Genomic DNA, 12,504 nt, shown 5'->3' on the forward strand with positions numbered 1-12,504 from the left:
TACGAACGTAAAAACATACATCAAATGCGATATTTCTGGTCTTATAACCTATTTTTTTTATTTTCTTATACCAAAGTTTACGTAGTGAATCAATATGAACATAACTATTTGTATTCCAAACATAATTTATTTATGAAGCGATCGTAAGATTATTTCGGTGAAGAATAACTTATTTTGCACCCTGGGTGATGAATAGTAACATTATATATATATATATATATATATAATAATAAAGCACGGATTGAGTCTCCGGGTTCACCGTCGCGACCTTTTCATACAAATGCCGCTGTGCTTTTTAGGAATTAACCTGCCGTCCATGTAATAAGTCAACCGAACCGGTGCGGGCGATAGAAAAAAAGAACGCAGCCTTCCAATCCCGTCTCCACCTCCGGTGCACCGCCACCCCCTGCCCTGCCGCCGCGCACCGGTCTGGCGCGCGTGGACATGGTGCCCGACGGGGGAGGGGAGTGCCGCATCGCAAGTCTCGCGCCGGCGGGCTGCGCGCTCCTCGAGCGGTTGGAGGCGGCGTGGCTGCTCGACGCAGAACGAACGCGGTGGCCGGAGCTTGCAGGGGATGGATTCGTGTGCGACAGGGGCAGGGGAGGCGGATCTGGAGGCTTTCGGCGAGGCGGGGTTCGCCTGTGACGAGGAGGATGGCCGGAGTGCGGCTTCCTGAGAGGATCCATAGCATCCGCGGCTCCAGGACAAAAAGGAGACACGGTGGTGAGGGAGATAACAAGGGAGAAAGGAGGGGCGGTGCGATGACCTTGGCCGGAGCTCACCGGTGTCCGGAAACGGCAGACGGGCGCCACTGCTACTGCATCCATGGTATTCCTCCTCTCACCTCTCCTGCCTTAATGACATCTGTTGCGTCGCCAAAGCCTTGGCCGCACATCACCAGCATCTCCGGCCTCGAGTACTCCTGCCACTGCACCCAGAGGCCCGTCGCCATGATCGGATCCAGTGTGGTTCCTCTAATGCCCGCCCTCTCCCTCATGGCACATGTGCTATTTTACTCGGAAAGGCCATTGCTCACGCTTTGAATTTTGGCATCAACTTTGTTGTCGTGCTTCATTTCTTTGCTGGAAGAACCTCAATTGTTTCTTTGCTTCGGTTGTTCTTCAATCTTAGCTCTCAGTTCTCAACATATGCATTACAATATGTTTGTTGTCTGTAGGGATGGAGTGAAGAAATTGGATTGGGGTCATGGAATAAATCAACTAGGGGATGCAACTCATGTTCTTGTAGGTGGTCATTCAGACATTTCTTAACTCTGTTGCAAAATCAGCTGCCACAGCTCCGCGCTACCGGTCATGGAAACCTCTCATGTATCCCCTCTTGTCGCTTCTCACCAGCAGCGTCTCTACGCTGTGGCAGCGGCTATCCCGCCCCGACGATTGAAGCTACTGCTCCCGATCTACTGTGTCTGGGCAGTCCCAGCCACTCCTCCCTAGCAAACTTGTGCTCTTCCTTCGGCTTGCCTTCCATAGGGTCTGGCACCGCTTCAATTATAATCTGCAAGACATACACAAGTTGCAGACAAATCGATTGAAATAATGTGCTAAGCCTTGGGCTCCATTGCCACTTTGTCAGCTTGTTGATATTAGAGGGAGGATCAAAGGGGTGATTGGTACTTTCCCTTACAGCAGCCGGTGAAAAGCAACGAATTTTCTCAACCAATGATGCTTTCTCTGTGGTGTCCAGGTTATGAACTCCTACAATTTTAGGTGTACTACAATCCAGGAATGCAGCAGGCCAGAACAATGGACAATGATTGTACTATGAGTGGCTAGGTATTGGCCTACCGTGGCAAGATGCCGGTTACTCTATGAGGTGTGTAAAATATGGATCTGTAAATGTCCCAGGTTGCCTTGGGGGCCAAATGCCGCAAACAGGTCAAGGTTAGTTAATTTCTCCTTTGCCATTTCTCTAGATAATCCTCTCTATCAAGATCACTTAGGACGATATAATCTGCTATGTACTTTCTATATGATTTCAGTATGAGAACATCACTTTAGGACAATATAATAAGCTACCCATGTGATAGTTACTTCCACTGCGTTTCAGCATGTTCAATCTCTGTACAAGCACGCAAATGGACATATTTTGATTTGGCGACTTCGTGTTTTAATCGTTCTCACTGAATATTGGATCCTGGCCCTTATGTTATCTACCTATAGTATGTTTCTAGCTCGATGTCTACTGCTTCTCTTAAGGCCACAGTAGTTTAGATCGACACTATGTATATCTAAATAACAATTTCATTTGGATCACATAACATTCTTTTTCCTGGAAAATCACGTGGTTTATTGGACTTGAATTAGCAGTGTGGTTCATGTGCACATTGTGCTTAGTTATCCTTTCTGTTATCACAAGTCTATGTGATAAACACGAAGTATGCACTTCCATCTATACTTCTAATAATATTGGTGTCAAGTGGTATTAAAAGTCTGAAACTGCAGTTTAGGTTGTTCATACAAATCTGCATTGGGTGTGTTTCTAAAATTGTACGAGTAGTAACTTTGTAGAAGGAATGCAGTCCCTTAATCTAATAGCGATTTAACTTTTTTAAGTGACATAGAACAATCCTGTAACTTTGAAGACACCTCCAGATGTTGTGATTCTGCAAATTATCTGGTACATGCTCCTGCTTTGCAATACCTCTCTGATTGTCTATCAAGCTGCAAAAATGCTATGTGCCAAACATTTAATGTTTGGTAGTTAACTCTAAACATGATAACACTACCATTCTACACAAGCATGTTTCTTCCATAAAAAGAAAATTAATATATAAAAAAATCTGTATCTAATATGTTGTATTGGAAGTAATAGTGTGAGGGAAGCAAAACAAGTTTCCGTCAGGGAAGAAAACATTCTAAAACTTCTGTTTCCTTAAGTCAGTCAAAACACAAATATGTTTTCTGAGAATTATACTATTATTTATTCTGGTAGAAGGTCGTGCTTCATGAAGTAGGCATGCTAAATGTGAGTTGTATGTCGATGATTTCATTTTATTAGTTGTTCAGAAGAATAATGACAATAGTTGTCTTACTCCAATTCATGAAGTACAGTTTGTCTTATAGGATCTTCTTATATGCCAGAAGCTAAGGTCCATTGTCCCTCAACACAGTCTCCCTGAAATACAAATTCCAGCTTTAAAGTGTGGCAATGACGCAAATTCCTGAAGGACACGTTCGTCAGGCTTGACCTGACCCTCTCTGACGCCACCTTGCCGCCTCTGTTGCTGGAGATCAGCCGAAAGAGTTAGCTTGTAGCCGCTTTGTTTCAATGGTTGCTCAATGCTCTTCGACTCTCCATAATGAGCAGTTGATGGTGCTTGGACGAAACAATTGATCGGAAAATGGGTAGTGTTGTACTGGTGGTCTTGTGTCCGCCCACTAACTGTAAGACACCTAAGATGATTCTTCAGGACTTGATACATTCCGATTACTCATTTGGGTCTTCTTCTTACTCTTATATTTGGTTTTGCTTAGTAATCTTAAGATCAATTCTTTCGATTTATAACTATATGTAGAGCACAGAACTCGACCTTGCATGTGGTCGGTTTAATTTGCATCCTGAAGAAATTAGTTTAAAAATGTTCACAGTTTTACACATGTTCACATTATTTTTGTTTCAAAAAAATATGTTTGCACTTTTTTAAAATCATAAAAAATCCTTAAAAAATTCATTTAGAAATGTACAAAAAAATCAAAACATTCTTTAAAGAAAAAATATCTATTAAAAATGTGTTTTTTTAGAGATGTTCTAATTTTCATAAACGTTTAAGATTCTTGAAGAAGTGTTCCAATTTTTATGTAAACCTTAACTTCTATAAAAACTAAGGAAATTTTAATGTTTTCCAGAAAAGAAAAAAAAACGATTGACAAAATATTCCATGCAAAACTTCTCTTGCAACTGACGAAGAACGCTGAGTTGGCTTCTTCAGGTCCAAACTTGATTCTACAAAAAGTAATAATCAATATTACCTTATTATCGATGTTTATTAAAATTGGATATATATGAAATAGTGCACAATGAAATATGGAGCTGGTTGTGTCTCTTTTTCGTCCGGTGCAACGCACGGGCATTTGTACCGGTAGTTGTAATCTTTCCCTAATCTTTCCCTAATAATAAAGCACGGATTAACTTTGTCGGGTTCACCGTCACAATACGCTTCCGCCTGGTCGTAATACGCTTTCATCATTCGTATAGACAAAATCATAATATAAACGAGGTGGTACTAATTGCATGTCCAAACCCCCTCTGTTTTTAGTTAATTAGCCCGCCATCTTCTATTACCTGCGAAAAACAATCCTAGCCGTGAGGTTCGAAGTTTCGACCTCCCGTTCTCACGCTACAGCCACAACCAGTTGGGCTCGCCCCCAAGTTGCCATTAAAAACTGGGTTAGCTTCTTAGTAATCTTCCTTCGAAAGCTTGCCAAATATTCTTGCCCACCCAGCCAAACGTAGCCTGGTGGAGTGAGAATACGGAGATAGGCCCAATTACCCTGGCCCTCGAGCCGAACGAAGCAAGGTTAATTCCAATCGATTCATGCATGTTTTTAATTAAAATTTGCTTGGGTGTTGAATAATCCCACCTCGTTCTATTATGTTGAGTCGTCTCAGTTTATATACGTTTCCAAGTTAGCTGAAATATCAATAAAAGCACCTAGGAATCAACCAGCAGCCCCGAGAGCCAACGGGAGAAGATGATGCAGTACCATTGAACATCCTTGGCGAGGCAAAGAGGAGGAGTGAGTAAAGGTTGTTGAGAGGCGAGGGGCGCGGGCGATGAGAGGAGAACAAGCGGCTGCCGGGAGGTGCAAGAGCGCGAGGGGGCCCGCAGCTGCGCGACGGCGTCCATGGCCAGAGGCGCGCGCAGCTCGGCCATGGTGGCGCGAAAAGAAACACTGGGAAGAGAGAGCGGTGTTTAAGAATTATAAAATCTTGCCAAAGAAAAGAATTTGAAAATCATTTGGGTTTGAAGGAACTTGAAACTATTTTATTTTAGCCTTTTTGGGGTTGTGCCAACTCCACATAAATTATCCCATGTGGAACTTATATTACGTTGCTATAAATATAAATCCAAATATTTAATTAAGAGGTTTAAATTGAAAGTGGGTTATGCTTACCTCGAAATGAATGGGATTGCTATTTTCAGCTCCCTAATATTTTTTGGGGGCAATGTTCATGAGTTATAAAGAGAACCACCATGTGAATTCCCTCAATTTAGATAGATCGAAGATCCATAAAATTTACTTATTTGAATTTCATTTGGTTGGCTAATTTAATAAAATTCAAGTGAGGGATCTCTAAAAAAACCTCAATTCAAATCAAAGCATGATGACATGACCAGCAAAGATAACATGAAACAAACATTATAGTTTAGTAGATGTAGTAATGACACAACAGAAGCCTAAGATGCCCAAACATATTGCACTTGAAAAAAGTAAAGTATTAGGGATAAGAAAACTTCAAAGGGGAATGCCTGGTTGACTCGGTCCTTATACACATTGTTTCGAAAACCGCAAGAAGCCAAGCCGCAGTTGCCGTCATTGAGAAGCAGTGCACTGACGGGCCGTCACGCAAAGTTATGTATGTTTTTTTTATGTATTGCACTTTTTACTAACTATGTGAATTTCCTAAATTTTCAATAGTGATAATGGAGTCTTAGTAAGTAAAATAGGCATGTTTAGTAGAACGCGACGATGTTAGTGGTGAAATGATAAACCGATCAGCTTTATGCACATGGTCATAATAGAAATACCTTTAAGTTGATGCTTTACGATTTTTTTTACCTCCGTTGCAACGCACGGACCCTTTTGCTAGTTATTTTAATAAAGTGTTCTCAGAAATGAGCTATCATGTGTGAAGATTCATGACTTTCAAGCAAAATGATCAATCGTATGCCCATGTTCATGACATAGTTTGTTCAAATGATCTCATATCGTGCACAAGTGTGAATATTGGAATGGCAAACAATGTTTCCTAAGGAAGTTTTCATTTTCTTTGGACGAAAAATTCATTTTCCATTTTTTGAGTGCCTAAATGAGTTTCTTTTGTGAAGGACCTACCATATATTTGTTGCAAAATTGTACCAAATCAATTTTCTAAAATACTAGGTCCTATTTAATGCACAATTGACTAAATGGTTGGGTGTCAAAAGATTTGATCCACCTCTCGTGAAAAAGACAAATTTCTGTTGATTCAGTAGGAAGCAGGTCAAATTTGAACTATAGCTGCCTCATAGTTTGCTATTTATTTTTTTTCAAAAAATCCTTTCTAGGTACATAAGTATCTATTTAATTAGAGAAACAACAACAAAAATCCCAAGATTAAACTACTAGCTAGAAACGGTCATTCTCGCCATTTTGACCGCATTTTGAAACAGGCATAAAAATTAAAATAAAAATAAAAATTGGAAAACCTTCGCATTGTGTCATTATATGTGACCAAGTTACCAGGAAAAATAATAAACTTGTAATATGGTAATTATTTTAAAAAAGTGTTCTCATAAATGAGCTATCATGTGTGAAGATTCATGACTTTCAAGCCAAATGATCAACCTTATGGCCACATTCATGGCATAGTTTGTTCAAATGATCTCAAATTGTGCACAAGGGTGCATATTGGAATGTCAAACAATGTTTCCTAAGGGAGTTTTCATTTTATTTGGACAAAAAAAATCAATTTTCCATTTTTGAGTGTCCAAAATGAGTTTTTTTGTGTGAAGGACCTACCATATATTTGTTGCAAAATTGGACCAAATCAATTTTATAAAATACCAGGCCATATTTAATGCATAATTGACAAAATGGTTGGGTGTCAAAAGTTTTTATCCATCTCTCGTGAAAAAGACAAATTTTCGCCCATTCAGTAGGAAATGTGTCAAATTTGAACTGAAGCTGCTTTATAGTTTGCTCTTTATTTTTTTCCAAAAATCATTTATAGTTACATAAGTATCTATTTAATCATAAATACATGGTTTCGTGGTGATACGTCGAGGTTTGGACGGTGGCCCAGGGCCCCAACTTCAAAGCGCGTAGACTCGCATGCCCGCCGCGTGGTCACCGCGTGACCGTGGCATTGCCATGCGTTCTGGGCAGCCTAGGCATGTCTAGTAGGTTGGGCACTCCCTAGGTAGATGCTAGGAAGAAAATAACAACAGAAGAATCTCACGACGAGACCAAACTATGCTCAAACATGAATTAGCAGCCAAGTGTTTGATAAGCGGTACGAGAAATTAACAAGGCCAATGGGCCTGAGTTTTGGCTGAGGATGATCATCTACTAGGGAGACTGCCTTGGCAAATTTTCATCTCAAATGGAGGAGTTTGGATGGCACTTGCTTTGCAAAGTACCACATCGGGCAGAAATATGGTGTCGAATCTGGGCTCAAATGGATAAGTGGATTGAGCTGAAATTTTGTGGAGTATGGTAATTTGGGCATATTAAAGCACTGTAAAAAATTTATACCATTTGGATAATCCTAGCTTGTACTTCCTTCACAAAGCTTCTCTCTAGATAGAAACTTTAGAAATTTACTGAGGAAGATTTAATAGGAAAATGGAGCTGAATATTGGAATGTGGCAATGATTTTTATATGTAAGATTGGCACAAAAAGTTTCAGGACAATAGGAGGTGTCTAGATAGCACTTCCTTTGCAATGTGCCAATTTGGACAGAAAATAGAAATTGAAGTTGGGCTTACATAGATGATTGGATTATGCTGAAATTTGGTGTAGGGGGTTTCTACAGTCATGGTAATGTCCTGGCAAATTTCCAGCAATTATAAAGCAGTATAAAATGTAGTTGCTTCACAAACTAAAAATATTACCAGGAACAAAGATTCGTTGGTGAGCTCACATGTATTGTTAGATAGAGCTAAGCTTTTGTGTAGAGCTATGACTTTGGCATATAGAATATGTGGCAAAAATTAAACTCATTACGATATTCATATCTTGTACTTCCTTCACAATGCTTTTAGGTGGACAAAAACTTTGGAAATTTGATGAGGAAGATTTACTTGGCAAATGGAGTTGAATTTTGTCATGCGGCAATGATTTGGATAGGAAAGAGTGCCCAAACATTTTGAGGGCAATCAAGAATATATAAATAGTACTTCCTTCACAAAGTGATGTTTTGAACAGAATAGGAAAATGAATATTGTTGAATTATTTTTGAACTAGGCAAGGAAGTATTTTTACATATTTGATGAATATATGACCCAAAGAATTTATGAGATTTTTTTGGGAATTTTGGGAATGACAGAAATATAGGTTGCTTCACAACCTAGGGCAAAAATTGACACATGTACATGACACATAGGCAAAACTGATGAGGTGGCACCTAGTCATAGCAATCCACCACAACTTACAAGGTTATGACCATCTATATTGGTTATGATCAGCTAGAAATAAGGCAACGGATCAATGATGTCTGCTTTATGACCATTTCGTGTAAGGAAATTACGACCTTTATGGCCAAAATGGTCGATATAGTTGAGGGTTTGGAGCCCCCCGAGCAGCTTTTGACCAATTGGTCTCAAATGGTCGTAGATCTATGACCAATTCTTCCAGGGTCACTGACAGAAGGTCACTAGTTGGCATATTTCTTGTAGTGAGGGGAGGCCTTATTTGCAAATGTGGAGAGGGGTGTGGGTATCTTTTTGCAAAATTGCCATAGCTTCCTCCTATCCGTCAGATATAAATCAGACGGCCTATATTGCAGGATGGCAGGCACACCATCATCACCAACTCTGTTTTTTATCTCTACTCTTATAAAAAGCATAGTCGGTAATAATGTTGTGCCTGCCATCCTTCAATATAGGTCGTCCGATCTATATCTAACGAATAGGAAGGAAACTATGGCAATTTACCCGCACTCCTCTCCACATTTGCAGATAAGGCCTTCCCTCGTTCATCCTTTTCTCCCACAAGATCTTGATGTTCCGTGCAACGCATGGGCATCTTGCTAGTAAGAATAGAAATTAGAGATATACCACTTCTCGAATCTTGAAACCAACAACATTCTTCCCTTATCTCATCAAATCCGCCAAAGGAGTATATTTTGAGTGAAACATAAGATATTCTTAGTGATACACGTATTTCAAAACTAGACTCTTTTTTCTACCAAATCGGTGAATATGTGTTAATCTACTTTGATCATGTGGCAACGCATTGGCATATTGCTAGTAGTTATTACTATTGTATAATTTTCTGGACACCAGACAAATGGTGGAGTACATATACGAAGAGAAGAGGCGCACGCACGCAGTTGGTCTCTCGCTCTCTCGCACACGTGAGATTTACGTAAAGGCGCGGTTAACAAATAAACCCTAAAACCATAGGTGCACGATTGCTGCATGCACGAGTACCGGGTACGTGGTGGAGTGCGCCTTTGTAGGAATAGTCAGCTCGAGTGATAATTTGATCCATAGGAGTTGATGGTCGGGACCACAGGTGAACGACCTAGAGGCGGTGGCTCGCTAGTTTCCACAGATCGAGTAGCCACGTTTAAAATATCATTTTTTTAGCGGGGTAAGAGTTCCGATTTTCAAGGGCGAGTTATAAGTACTTAAGTAGTTTTTAGAATGATTGCTATGGAGCGAAAATGGAATTCATAACTACTACCTCCTCGACATATGGTTGTATGGGTTTATATTTCGAGATGTTGAACCTGGTAGTTCTAGGGAAAATACTATGGTTTAGATGTTCATTTTTAGTAATGAAAATCGGAAGGGGGAAACCCTTCTTTGATAAAAAAAAGAACTGCTACCTCTGTCTTGGTTTACTAGTCCCCATCGTATTTTGGGTCAAAGTTAGTCCATGAATTTTACTTGTAAAATGTGAATGGATAACAAGATTTTGTTATACCAAAGCAAAAAAGGACTGGAGGGAGTGATTGCTCTGACACAGATGCAACCTCTAATAGCGCAGGCATTGAACCGGCGTGCCGGCCAAGGGGCCCCACTAGCTACAGGCCCGGCTGAGCATGCCTCCTCGCCGCACGCAACCGGCTTCAGACTGTCCCGCTTGCCTCCATTGAATCCGCGCGTGTGCCCGCAACACGTCCTTCCGCGAGCCGGCTAGCATTTTAGAACACAAAAAATGATCAAAATATAATTAATTACGCATGGTCTTGACTTGTTGTGCTCGCACTGGTAGCAGGAACTAGAGGTTTTTCTTTATTTATAACTCTGCTCACATTTTTTGGCTTTGAAGTGAATCATGGTTGTGGACATTATCTATGAATGTGCAGATATCTGTGAACATGAGTTTGATGCGGAAGTTGAACTTGGAATGTTGGGCTTGAGCGTGGACTATACCATGACCAATGCTTCGTCTGTTATTGTTTGGAAAGTAATTGTTGTTATTACATGACCCTAAAAAAATTATTTTGTGCCACATCAGTAGATGCACGGGCATCACAACACGCATGCTGACTGGAACATTTGAACCTAGCTATTATGAAGGAAAATTTGTATTGACAATAGTTTTAGATAGCAGGAGAGGCCTAGCCTGCTCTGCCTCTGCTAGCTTCTTTCTGGCTTTTTCCATCTCTTCTTTGGCTTGGGTGAAGAGAGCATCTGATTGCTCTTTTTGCTTCTTTAGGAACTCAGCTACATTCTTAAGGGCTGCTGCATGCTTTCTTTCAGCCTTTACTAGAGCCACGAGGACACGAACAGTTGACGACTCCAAAATAAATTTTCTCCGTCCTCTAAAAATAAGCCGGACAAGGTGAGCATTTATTTGGGCCTAAAATGCAATCTTGAAAAACGCATATTTTTCCTAATTCAAATAAAATAGCGATAAAACTCCAAATAAAAAAAATTCTTATTTGATTTTAATATTAAATCTTCGGCATTTCTCTATTTTGAGGAAGTCATTTTATCCTCTCTCTCTTTTATTTTTATAAAAGAAATAATCGAAGAGAAAATAATTAAAATCAAACGATCCTCTTTCCAAAATTCGAGAAAACTCGAATATGAAAATAATGAAATCCCCAACTCTCTCCATAGGTCCTTGAGTTGCGTAGAATTTCTAGGATGAAGCCAAAAATGTAATAAAATATGATATGAAATGATGATCTAATGTATAACATTCCAAATTGAAAATTTGGGATGTTACAAACCTACCCCCCTTAAGATGAATCTCGCCCTCGAGATTCGGGTTGGCTAGAATATAGGTGTGGATGGTCCTTGCGTAGGTCTTCCTCTCGTTCCCAGGTGGCTTTGTCCTCGGTATGGTGGCTCCACTGAACTTTGCAAAACTTAATAACCTTGCTGCGGGTAACTCGGCTAGAAAACTCGAGGATCCTGACTAGCTTCTCCTCATAGGTCAAATCATTGTCCAACTGAATCGCTTCCAGCGGTACTGTATCTCTTAGAGGAATGTCGGCCATCTTTGCGTGGCACTTCTTCAACTAAGAAACATGGAACACATCGTGAACTCCTGACAATCCTTCGAGTAATTCCAACTTATAAGCAACTTCTCCCATACGTCCAAAAACTCTGTATGGTCCCACAAAGCGTGGCGCTAACTTTCCCTTAACTCCGAAACGCTTAACTCCTCGGAGTGGTGATACCCGAAGATACACTCTATCTTCGATTTCATAGACTACCTCCTTGCGTTTTGAATCTGCATAGCTCTTCTGTCGGGATTGAGCTACCTTCAGTCTATCTCTAATCAATTTAACCTTATCTTCTGATTCCTTAATCAAATCCGGTCCAAATTACTGACGGTCTCCAACTTCATCCCACAACAACGGTGTCCTGCACCTCCTTCGGTACAAAGCTTCGAAAGGTGCCATCTTCAAACTGGCCTGGTAACTGTTGTTGTATGAGAACTCTGCGTAGGGTAAGTTGTCATCCCAACTAGATCCATAATCTAGTGCACAAGCTCTCAGCATATCCTCCAGAATCTGGTTGACTCTCTCGGTCTGTCCATCTGTTTGTGGGTGAAAAGCTGTACTGAACTCCAGTCTGGTTCCCAAATTTTCATGCAACTGATTCCAAAACTTTGAGGTAAACTGGGTTCCTCTATCTGATACAATTGTTCTCGTAACTCCATGCAAACATACGATCCTGGTCATGTATATCTTTGGCAACTTGGCACTTGTATATGTGGTTTTCACTGGGATAAAGTGAGCTACTTTGGTCAAGCGATCAACTACTACCCATATAGAATCATATCCTGATTTGGTCCTGGGCAATCCGGTAATGAAATCCATGCCAAGCTTATCCCACTTCCATTCGGGTATCGGCATAGGTTGTAACAATCTGGCTGACTTTTGATGTTCTGCCTTCACTCTCTGGCATACATCACATACGGCTACATACTCGGCAATATCCTTCTTCTTACTAGTCCACTAGAAATGCTCCTTTAAATCCACATACATCTTGGTGTTTCCGGTGTGTATCGAGTATGGTGAGTCATGAGCCTCGTTAAGTATTAACTTCCTGATCTCTGTGTTATTGGGCACATAAACACGGTCCTCAAACC

The 12,504-nt window shown here is 40.5% G+C and overlaps 1 long non-coding RNA gene across 2 annotated transcripts; it reads left to right on the forward strand.

Annotated features, from left to right (window-relative positions):
- Window positions 1–318: 318 nt before the first annotated feature.
- LOC125531484 (uncharacterized) lies at window positions 319–3,479 on the forward strand. 2 transcript variants are annotated; one of them, XR_015607743.1, is made up of 4 exons: window positions 319–828; window positions 1,178–1,901; window positions 2,574–2,637; window positions 3,084–3,479. It is a non-coding gene; the product is annotated as an uncharacterized LOC125531484 (long non-coding RNA). The 2 variants fall into 2 exon arrangements; XR_007293256.2 differs by lacking the exon at window positions 2,574–2,637 and having other exon boundaries at window positions 321–828.
- Window positions 3,480–12,504: the final 9,025 nt, after the last annotated feature.

The sequence above is a fragment of the Triticum urartu genome, chromosome 6A, assembly GCF_056163025.1.
Source record: "Triticum urartu cultivar PI428250 chromosome 6A, HENAU_Tu73, whole genome shotgun sequence".
NCBI lineage: Eukaryota > Viridiplantae > Streptophyta > Magnoliopsida > Poales > Poaceae > Triticum > Triticum urartu.